At 42.2% G+C, this 12,370-nt stretch overlaps 1 long non-coding RNA gene across 1 annotated transcript in view; it reads right to left on the reverse strand.

The window, feature by feature from the left end:
• The window catches only part of LOC117282425, a 124,741-nt gene extending 112,823 nt beyond the window's left edge, over positions 1 to 11,918 (reverse strand). Inside the window, exon 1 of the long non-coding RNA XR_004513161.1 lies at positions 11,771 to 11,918. This is a non-coding gene — a long non-coding RNA (uncharacterized LOC117282425). The remainder of the gene's footprint in view (positions 1 to 11,770) is intronic.
• Between the last annotated feature and the right edge of the window lie 452 nt (positions 11,919 to 12,370).

Raw genomic sequence — 12,370 nt, forward strand, 5'->3', positions numbered from 1 at the left:
CGAACTATACCGACAGAGCGACCACCGCTTATCGGCGAAGTTAGTGCAAACTTTAGCGGATAGATGGTGTTGCGTGGTCAGGGCAACAGATCCCCATGGCCGTTAATTTCGGTTTTCTAGACCGGAGCCGCTATTTCCTTGAAATAGCTCCTCAATTATCCTCACGAGGCTGAGTGGACCCCGTTCCAGACCCCTTGCTTCTCAGAAAATCTGGTAGCGTCAGGAATCGAAGCCAGGATCTTTGGAACTGTCTTGGAATAAAACACCCATTTGGGGCTTACGACCATATTTTTATTACTGTCAGATAGTTGCGGGTTTGTTGATATGGGGCGGTCTCTCTGACGAGAGGACGGGTCTGTCGTTTATAATTGCTGCTGACCCTCGCCAGAGCAGTCATTCTGGAGTCCGAGTCCCGTGGGACTCGCGACCATATTTTACTGCCTCAGATGCGAAACTTCCCTTTTCGTCGCCTCCTACGACTCGCAGGGTCACGGTGGAGGTATTCGACCCCGCCTCCACACGGGATCCCTCTTATACACTCGAATCTGAGACTGAGTATGAGTCTGAGTCTCATCAATCTCGAATCAATTACGTGTTCGCCTGTTATAACTTCGAAGCGAACCGAATACAGATCACCATTTCAAGCAGTTCTTCTGTTGTTATCTGTGTTTTGTCCGTTGCTACGAAACGTCTGCCAGTCTCGTGGCAACGCTTTGACTTCTACAAGCGTATTCGTTGCCGCGGATACGCGCCGTAGTGAGCCGTTGTCTAACAATGGGCTATTTCGCGTCTATTCGTTGCAGCGGGAACGTTATTAATTAATTCCGCAGTGAGCCATTGTCTGGCAGTGGACTATTCCGACTTTCAGACGTCATGCCAAAATATTAACGTCTGTCTTAGTGAAAGAGGTAGAGACGTGAAATTTTAGATCAGTCCTGTCCAACGCCGCGCCCGCGGGCGCCATGGCGTCCGCGGTATATTTTTCTGGCGCCCTCCGTAACCACATATAATTGAGCCGATTTTTTATATTAATTCAAATTGTAAGACAAGAGACATTTTTGAACGTCTGAGTGCTGTTAAATATTTTCTTCAAATTTTATTATTATTATTATTAGTAGTAGTAGTAGTAGTAGAAGTAGTGTGGTGGCGCCCGCACCTCCCGCACCTCCATAGGCATCAGTGAATTGTGCCCGAGTACATAAGAACGTTGGACAGCACTGTTTTAGATCCTCGCTGCTTTGATTTCCGTGATGTGACTCCATGTTGTCTGGTGGATGTGTACCGATATTCGAGAGGAACGTGATTCCTTCATGTTCAGAGCGCGCTTATTATAGTATTATGAAGATTTTTGCTAATCAATCCTGACGCTTTCAACTGACACATTAATTAGATTAACGAGAATTTTATTGATATTTATTTATCGGGATTTAGATATATGACCATTATGTCGCGCATGTGAGACTGTGTTTTTTTAACTTTCTGGTTTTGTCGTCATGCCTAGAAGTTTGTGGTTCTGATATTAATGGCCATCCATTTCTCTTACTGAGGGCTGAGAAAAGTGGACACGCATACCAGAGTTAATGGTCACTAGGTGCCATCTGGCGGTTGCAAGCTTCCCGTGAATGAGAACTGCGCCAGACGCAATTCCTCTGTTCAAATTAATCCAATCAGCTACGAATTCATTTATATCATTCCACAATGGAAGGAAGGTAAATTTGTGAATTTCCAGGGCGCTGAAATCACTTCTTCTCAAATAAAATCACATGGACTTCTTTACCATAGGCGACATGTTCTCATTGGAATAGGAAGTGTTGTTTTTTTCCCCCCGAGAATTTGAAATGATAATTAAATGCAAGAAGATCTGGGAAGAACTAACCGCCTACTTTACTTGATACAAATCGGACCGCATAGAAAACGAAGCGTCCAACAATTCTACTATTGCCTGTGTATTCGTTGCCGTAATAATGATTTACCGAGCCGTTGCCTAGCAACGATAGGATACACATACAGACATACAGACTGATTTGTGGGATTTATGATGTGCGCCGTTGAGATAGGCTCAGGTGTCATGATATACATACCAAGCTTCATTAAGATTTGTTCAGCTATTCAAAAGTTGATAGGGGGTATACACAGAAAAACAGACAGCATGGTGATGGTTTGTCCCTACTTTCATTTTTTCAAAATAAGAAAAATTGGAAAAATATTTAAGAGATATTATGTTTAAACGTTGAAATGTTATCCTCTGTAACAAACTGACGAATTATTACGATAATTGTACAATTAAAATAATAAAATATAAGTCATTTAAGCAAGCGAACCAAATTTGATAAAATTTATTCTACGTGTGTTCGAGTGTGCCCTTACGTTTTAGCCTGACGGCCGACCCAGCCGTTTTCGCAGAACTACCCCTAATTTTTCTTTCACATTTATACTGAACTTACTCCCAGTGGCGCCCAACAGAAATCATTCATAATCTTATTATTATTCCATGTATTGAGGCCGGTCAGACAGAGTTGCATGGATGCCAACGCCTATTTTAAAATGGTAGGAGGGAGTATGATATTGTCAAGTGCATGGGTGAAGTATAAGACGGGGTTTGGAATCGCAGCTGCATTTTATGGATCACTCCTTTATAGTCACTTGTAATCACGTTAAATTCCAATAATTCACAATCAATCTTCAGCCGAACCCTTCTTTCTTGACTGCCTAGGACTCAGTCAAAGTCAAAGTCAAAGTCACATTGCGACTGACGGCAAGTAAGTCAGTAAGTCTTGGTGTCGAGCTCCGTCTGGGACTCATGACCAGATATTTATTACTGTTTGACAGTTACNGTTTAACAGTTACGGTATTGTTTTTTGTGGGCGCCCTCTCTGACGAGAGGACGGGTCTGTCTTTTATATATGCTGTTGGTCCTTGCTAGCGCAGTCTATCTCGGGTCCGAGTCCTTTGGTACTCGAGACCATATATTACTGTCTCAAATTTGAGACTTCCCTTTTCGTCGCCTCCTACGGCTGGCAGGGTCACGGTGGAGGTATTCAACCCCCTTCCACATGGGAGTAGGACTCAGTTCTGACTGGTTTCTCTCTAATACTGGCTCACTGGCGCCAGAGTCACTCATTGTTACATAGGCTAGGGGCGGACTCCATAGAAAACACGTCCATTGGTTATCAATGGACTTCTATTGTTGTCGCGTTTTGTTGTAAGCTTTAACTAGCAACGGGCTGTTTACTCAGAATCTGTCTCCACGGGAAGGTTTTTATCAAGCCGTTGCGTAGTACTGGGCACATACGTCAACATATATTTATTTCACTGGCTAAAGATCTGGCTTTTGTGTTGAAGGCACTCTCTTTCCAGAGCTGTTACATATTTGCTTAGCCAGTTCACGATACGAGGCTGATAATAATCACCCAAACACCCATTACAGTAGCTGGCACGAGAGATCGCGAACAAGCGGTCCGTACTGTAAGCTGGTTCAGCCATTCTCAGATCAACATGTCATGAATATTGAAGGTGCTGGAATCAATCCTCCAGACATTGGGCTGAGGTCGGACAGAGAACAGGAGGAATACAAACGAGCCGCAGAACGAGCTCGCAGGGGTGTACAATGCCTTACACCGGGAGAGGCAGTGCGTTCTGCTTCCTAACGTGTGAGAGACTTGAGACTTGCAGCTCTCATGACGGCGTGTATGAAAATTACTGTCTTCTGGAATCTGACGCAGTGTAGTCTGACAGATTGTCATCAACATTTCGGCGAAAGCTTCTGCTTCCAGATAGAGCAAGCAGGTTCCTCCGAAACTACCGGACAAAAAGCGTCGGCACATACCAAAATATAATAATCTTCTTCCTGAAGTTTACTGAACAGTCGCACAGCAATGGGCCCGATAGTACTGTACGAGTACGTCTATTATTTATTTACATTTAGCAAGAAGAAGAATCTTTTTACCAGCAAATTGGACTTAAATTTGAGAAAGAAACTAGTGAAGTGCTACATTTGGAGCATAGCTCTGTATGGGGCTGAAACATGGACACTTAGGGCAGTAGATCAGAAACACCTGGAAAGCTTCGAAATGTGGTGCTGGAGAAGGATGGAGAAGATCAGTTGGACCGATTATGTGAGAAATGAAGAAGTGTTAATTAGAGTCAGTGAGCAGAGGAATATCCTACACGAAACGAGAAAACGGAAGGCTAATTGGATTGGTCATGTTTTACGCAGNATGAATGAATGAATATAACTAGTTCGCAGCATCGCCATATTTGACAACCTTACATTTAAAAAATAACATTCCATTAACATTTTATGAAGGATTGCGATGTTTTAACAACGCCGAAATCCATATGTCGAAAAAACGATAATTGATATTTACTATAGTATGATTAACATTATGTTATGAAGTCACTCCGAAAAAAAAAACTCCGTGGCTTTAGTCTGCAAGCGAACGATGCCCACCTGATGTTTTTCGAAAAGGATTATCTCTATATATTATGCATAATTCTAGGAAGCTCCAAGAAGACATGTTTGTGGTCTCGAGTCTCGACAGGCACTACTGCTTCTCGTGCCTGCATTTCCATATCCCTTGGCAGGGAACTGATCATTCAAAGATAACTGGGCTCCAAAGCGATAAGATTTGTACAGTTTCATGGAAAGCGGTTCATTCTGTCAGAGGAGAGATGACAAGAGATATCAGCCCTACAGATAGAACGATGTTTAAATAAGATAAAGCATTAAATCAAGATATGAGGTGGAAAATTAGAACATACAAAACTATAATTTTGCCTGTGGTTCTGTATGGATGTGAAACTTGGTCTCTGACATTAAGAGAGGAACATAGACTGAGGGTGTTTGAGAACAGGGTGTTGAGGAGAATATTTTGACCGAAGAGAGATGAAGTGACAGGAGGTTGGAGAAAACTGCATAATGAGGAGCTTCATAACTTGTACTCTTCTCCAAGTATAATTAGAATGATCAAGTCAAGGAGGATGAGGTGGGCAGGTCATGTAGCACGAATGGGGGAGACAAGGAATGGTTATAGGATATTGGTGGGAAAGCCAGAAGGAAAGAGACCACAGGGAAGACCAAGGCGTAGGTGGGTGAACAATATTAAAATGGTTATTAGAGAAATAGGATGGGATGGTATGGACTGGATAGATCTGGCTCAGGATATGGACCAGTGGAGGGCTCTTGTGAACACGGTAATGAACCTTCGGGTTCCATAAAATGCTGGGAAATTCTTGAGTAGCTGCAGAATTGGCGGCTGCTCCAGAAGGGCTCAGCTCCATGAGGAAGTAAGTAAGATACGAGGGGGAAACAGCAAGAAAATCAAACCCTTAAACACCTTCCAAACGCCAAAACTAGTATTTTGGAGCATCCTATATGAAGGCACCTGGCGCACCCTTGCACAAAATCCTTCCCTTATGCCAGATATTTTCTGCTGAAACAGCGAGAGTTTCGTCCCCTGCCCTGAGCGGCAATACAAACGTAATGATTTATACAGGAGCCCACCCCAAGATGGCGCTCACCCGCCACTCAAGACAAGATTAGGAACGGCGTGGCTTCCTACATAACGCACAGCAGCAGACATCAAAGCAATACTGATGCCCTCTGAGTGTATCAAGCTCATTGACTATGAAATTTCATTAACCAGTTCTGACACACGCGGGAAATTCCGCTTATGACCTCAGTTGAAATGTATTTTATTCTAAGCTAATAGGCTGAACATGTACTGTCTTCGCTCGCTTGGAAACCGGGATCGTGGGTTCAAATCCCAGGCAGGGCATGGATGTTTAGTTTGTGTGTGTGCGTTTATCTGTGTTTGTGTACAAGTAAGAGGCCTTGCGGCGAGCTGATCACCCGCCCAAGGAGTCCTACCGAATGTGTAAGATCTAGAAAAACCGAAGTGAACGGAGAAGTTCATGGAGGTAGGCCTAGGCCCACTGGGACTGTAGTGCCAAGGGGAAAAAAAATAATATACTGAAAATCTAAGTTGTGTTAAAAGCGCTTAGTGATAGTTTTCCATGGCTAATTAAAAGAATCTGTTCACCGGTTTAGGCACTGTTAGAGACGGAGAAATACTGCCTCCTTATTAGGCGTATTTTTTTAACTTATGGGTTTGTGCGCCGTCTAAGTACAACGTAGTTCCTTGTTCCTTTACTAGACACTACATGCTTCGGCATAAATGATCAACAGCAAGAGGAAAGGAAAACCGCAGCAAAAACTGCACCCTGTACACCTGAAGATGGTCATTTAGGCCGAAACATGTAGTGAAAGAGTGTCTGATAAAGGAAAGAGGAACGACGTTGCAATTAGACAGAAACTCCTAAGTCAGATCTACACAGTGCAACAGGATGCTGAAATATAGCTAGTCAAGAACGGTTGACACGTAACGAGTCAGGATCAAGAAGAAGCGATGAGAAACAAGCAATGGTTTTCAAAGACCCAATACACATCAACGAAAGAATTACTCGACTTCGAGCCTGAGCACAATAAACTGACACTAATTTAATTGAATCCTCACCGATGGTGTATCCACCTTATCGTGGTGATAGGGTTTGAGCGTTCCTGAGACCCTGAGAGCTATGCCGGCGGTAGCGTAGCTGCTGGTAGGGTCACCCATGCAGGACAGGTCAAGGGGTAGGAGCCAGATGAAGAGGGATACCCTGGTCCTCCAGGTTTGGTGTTGGGCGTGAGGCAAACAACCTCACACCGTAAAAACTAAATTGTACAGAAACCAGATAATCAGCCTCGAATGGATGGATCACATGCAAATCGACATCAGTGATGAAGCAAGAAAGTGAAAAGGTGGGAAGGGAAGATGAAGAACAGAGAAGAATGGAGGCAGATTGTTCAGGAGGGCAAAGCTCGCCTTGAGCTGTAGCGCCGAGGGGAAGGAAGGAATTTAATTTAATCACTGAGAATGTTTCGCAAAAATGAGACACTAAACAGAGCCCACATGCAGTATGAGCTAGAGAATGTATGTATACCCAATTAAGTTGGACCATGCACATATGAAAGGCACAATATAACCTTAGCAGATTGAATGTGTCAGGATGCTCTGTATATGTGCCACCTGCTTTAACATTCAACAACACTGCATTTGCCCAGGGATCGACACGGGTTTCCTCTCAGAGTAACCAGTGATTACATCCCTAAACAGCTCTTTGTTACAGACGTTATATGCTATCTGAGAGTTAGGAACTGAATTTTAAGTATTGTTCAGAAGAACTTCATGCTTCAAAATGGAAAAGGTTAGCTCAAACGGCAACGGTGCTGTCATGTGTTCGGAAGATGCCTGGTTCGAATATCGACGGAGATATGCACTATTCTGATGTTATTTGTGGATTTCCTCAGTTCCTCAGGACAATTTCAGGGTGACATACCAAATTAGGTCACAACCGTTCCCTATCATAATTTTTCAATTAATTAATAATTAAAAAAAGGTAAAGCTATCCCTGTAACAGGCCGTGAAGATCCATAGGAGTTTGAGACGTCGAGGCTCCCGCATTTTCTAGACAATCGGCTCAGAGATGGCGACAAGGTTGTCAGCCTTATACGCCGGCCGCTCTTACCCCCAGGGAATATTTCTGGTACTCATTTCTGTTAGAGGCTGAGTCGACCTCAGGGCCATAGCGCGGCTGGATGGATTAGGGAAATTAAAAAATATCCAATGACCTCATCGGGTATCGAACCGGCTTGCAGCATAGTGCCTCAACAAATTACGCTACCGCGTGCCTAATCATTCCATAATTTAACGCTATATAATCTGAGGTACTGACATCTTCGTTAAATTATTCGTAAATAAGTTAATAGTTCAAACGGTTAAGCATGTGAATAAGTATCGGCGAGGAATTTCAGTTAACTGAGTCAACCAATGAGCCAGTGACCTAATGTATCTGCCGCTTTATGCTGCTACAGTTTGAGATCGGGACTTCCCCCAGTGTTATGTCCATTGTGGGCTTAATGGTACGATGTATGATATTGGTTCATGGGACAGAAAAAGGATCAGATTCCGAGAAATGGATCCGAACGGGGACATTAAATATCTTTCAGAACCCCAACTCGAGAAATTACATTTCACGTTTGCCTCACCGCCTTGTATATCATATAGCTTCAGAAGAATGAAGACTGTTATTCTATACGAGGCCACTTTCCTAGGAAAGGAGACGAGATATGGAACATTGCTCTGCCTTGTCAGAGAGAGTAAGGTGGGGCGGTAACTTGCAGCGGGGGCCATAACACTGAAAGTTCTGGATGGTTCACATTAAGACGTGGTGTGGGTTTTGATGGTCACTGAGGTCGAACAAATATTTAGTCCAAGTCTATGCTTTTTCTATGCTATGCATATGGACTTCTAAGGTCTCCAATTCGACTCAATCAACATACAAATACGAGCATTTTCCTTTGTTGCTAGTTGGGTGGGACTAAGTCCCTTGCACTGCGGCCACTTCTGGCCTATTGTACCAGCCCCAGATGATAAGTGAGGGTGATTGTGGAGAAATTGGTGGAATGAAGATTGGCAGGGGAAACCGAAGTACTCGGAGAAAACTTTCCCCAGTGCCACTTTATCCACCACAAATCTCACTTGACCAGACCCGGGATGAACTCGGGCCGCCGCGGTGGGAAGCCAGAGACTAACCGCTTGAGCTATGGCGCGGCCTGAATACCGGCCCTAGTCACAGAAACTAAGTTGCAAGAATAAGCAGACAAAGCAATATACAATTTTCAAAGCAATAAGAGACCTACGAGTAGAGAGGACTTCAGAGCTCTCATAGCAGTGTCTCTAAGCTCTACCTCCTGGAATATAACGCCGTGTAGCCCCTTGAAAGTTACAGATGTTTCTGAGGAACATGTTTCCATCTTCAGGGTCGAACCAAGCAAAAAATCTGCGTGAAAGAGGTACAAAGCAAAGCTCTTCTAAGAGGCGATATGTTTCTCAGAAACGTAGGTTGACTTTCAACGGACCATACGGTGTTATGTTCCAGAAGAGAAAACTCTTCTACAAGTAATGTATTCACAAGAGTTCAGCTATTGTTGGGCGACAATAGAAGAGCCAAACCGGATGTTGTGTACGTTACTGGTAGAGTGACAATGTAGCGTCTAGTATTCGACAGACACTCTTTATGATCCTTGGGTGGTTTAATGACTATAACCAGAAATTTGTGGGATGTGCTCCGTCTCTTCAGCCAAGTTTCTGGCTCTCACTCACTCATAGAGCTGAGCCCTTCTTGAGAAGTTTCCAATTTTGCAGCCACTGAAGAACTTCCAGCATTTTATGGAACCCGAAGGTTTAATTACCGTGTTCACAACAGGACTCCACTGGTCCCTATCCTGAGCCAGATCAATCCAATCCATACCATTCCATCCTATTTCTCCAAGATCCTTTTTAATATAGTCCATCCACCTACGTCTTGGTCTCAAATGCCCGGCGACTATCTTCAGATATGCCACAATCATCTCCTTCACAATCCTTACCTCCAAACATTCCAATCTCATTCGTCAGCATACCACTACTGGAGCATTTCACACCCACGTAACACTCTGCCAACCGTTAAAACTAAGGCTTAAAAACGACTCTGTGTTTTAGAGAAGCAGCGTCTTCTTAAAAAATTATTAAGTGGAAATAATGTAAAATTTAGTTTAATGGAATTAAGTAATTATAAATATGGTGATCTGAGATAAATTTATTTGCTTGCTTACAGTTTACTTAATGAGGCTGCGAGTGTCCCAGGCTGGCGCTATACGGCGCCCAAAGACAGAACGATTAACAACTAATGAAATTGAGAACAAGCAGAAGGAAGTGGTCGTGGTCTAACTTGAGGCACAATAACAGCATTTGCCTAGAGGAAGCAAGGAAAACCAGATTAACTTCAGCTAGTAGGCAGGTGTTCTAGCTAAGATTCGAGCCGGCACACCCAGAACACACAAATTAAACGTCGCTTTACCATTTTTCTCGGCATTAGACATGAAGTTCAACAAAATAATTTGTAGAAATTTGGTTTCTACCCCTCAGGAATGCAGTGCGTACCCATTACAAAGAGCTGTTCAGAAAAATAATCTCTGTTTATTTTGGAAATCATAGGAATAGCATAAATACACTCTCTCAGTAATATTCAGATTTACTGAATGTTAAACTGAACATTCATTATAGGTATGGGCCCTATGGGCCTTCATGGCCTATTACAGGGATAGCTTTAATTTACTTACTTTACTTACCAAAATGGGGCGCTAATTTCCTTCTTGTTAAAACTAGGAGACAGCATAATATTTTCTTAATTACCGAATGGTGGTATGCATGTGGGAAGATTTCAAATAAACCAACGATTTGTACACAAACCCCAACTACTTAGGTCAACTTTAGCAATGCCACTTCTATGGGAATTGTGCTTATAACTTGAGAAATGAATTAATCCACAAAATCATTTCGTCAGGCAAGTCAGTATATTACAGACAGAAAATGCAGAAGAAAGCGATCATAGAGTCTATACACTTGGCTCATGGTCGCTTTCTTCTGCATTTTCTGTCTGTAATATACTGACTTGCCTGACGAATTGATTTTGTGGATTAATTCATTTCTCAAGTTATAAGCACAATTCCCATAGAAGTGGCATTGCTAAAGTTGACCTAAGTAGTTGGGGTTTGTGTACAAATCGTTGGTTTATTTGAAATCTTCCCACATGCATACCACCATTCGGTAATTAAGAAAATATTATGCTGTCTCCTAGTTTTAACAAGAAGGAAATTAGCGCCCCATTTTGGTAAGTAAAGTAAGTAAATTAAAGCTATCCCTGTAATAGGCCATGAAGGCCCATAGGGCCCATACCTATAATGAATGTTCAGTTTAACATTCAGTAAATCTGAATATTACTGAGAGAGTGTATTTATGCTATTCCTATGATTTCCAAAATAAACAGAGATTATTTTTCTGAACAGCTCTTTGTAATGGGTACGCACTGCATTCCTGAGGGGTANGCTGTTTTAGTGTACCATGCTGGTGATTGTTTCGAGGTCTTGAAGAAAACAAAAAAATGATGGGTTAGCATAGCCGGCCTCCGGACAAGGACTCGAACCCAGTAGCTACAATTAAAAAACAAGAGCACTGCAACGGTCGAAGTTGTTTAATAATGGATTATTATAAATTGGATAAAGTGAAAACTGTGCTTGCTATTGGCTGTTACACTTTGTTTACAAAATTACGGATCTTCTTCCGTTGGGTCATTATGAGCGCTGTATTTATATAGAATATAGCGTCAAAGGATATGAATGATCAGTTGTGAATTCAAAAGGATGTGGAAGGAAGCGGTCGTGGCCTAATCAAAGTACTAACCCGGCAGTTTCCTGGAGGGACCGGGGAAAATCACTAATAAACACAGGACAGCCTACGTCTCCCCCAGGATTCGAACCGAGCACCCGCCGAATAAGTGTCTAAAGCGTTACCATTAAGGTAACCCGCTTGGAAAAATTACTAAAAATTTGGAATTTATCAGTAATTTTACCGAAGGTTTATATGATATAATTAAATGTCATACGAAAAGTTATTAAGCCATGGTGAGCCGATGAGAAGATAATTATTTTGAAAAGCAACGAAATATTTCAGCAAATTGTGTAGGTTATGAAACAATACAAGACTTCAGAATATTTTGTATACTACATTATTATGATCATAAAACCGGTTAACAAACTGTTTTAAGAGTAATAACAAATCATACAAGTGAAATTTTATTTCGTCCTGTACTTACGTATGAAATGGGTTATTATAATGAACAAAAAAGTTACCTTACAAATCTCCCAAAAGCTCTCGACCACATTTAATTATAACGAATTGATAACTCACTATAATTACTGATCATAAAACAAAACACGTACGTCACTGTCATAAAATAAACAAAAAAACAGAGAAACACAACAAACACGGCCAATTCCCTCCAACTGGGGCGAACAGCTGACAACTGGAAGTGACGTCACTGCCGTTCGAGAATCGATTCCAGGGTGACTTGAATATTGTCATTACAGGTCATGCATATCGACATCAGATTGTAACTACCTGTCTCTCCGCCCTCACTAGCGACAATAAATATCAAATAGACCTATTTCGTGTTCAGCGCGTTTCATAACATACGCTATCTATCTCCTTACATTAAAGCTCTCAGGAATTTTTGTTCTTTACAGTGGGATTCATAATTACACTGAGTTACAAAACAAACGTGTCTAAGGTCTCCATACTACTTTACGGGCGTTCCACAATTTGCGTAGATCTTGTCTTAGATTTTATTTTGATTGATGCCTTACTCTTCCCATGATCCTTTATAACGTCACGTGATTTATCAACACAGATCACGTAAAATTCAACCCTCACTGCTTTTAGCGCGTTTAGTA

This window comes from Cryptotermes secundus, unplaced genomic scaffold, assembly GCF_002891405.2.
Source record: "Cryptotermes secundus unplaced genomic scaffold, Csec_1.0 scaffold1158, whole genome shotgun sequence".
Taxonomy (NCBI): Eukaryota; Metazoa; Arthropoda; class Insecta; order Blattodea; family Kalotermitidae; genus Cryptotermes; species Cryptotermes secundus.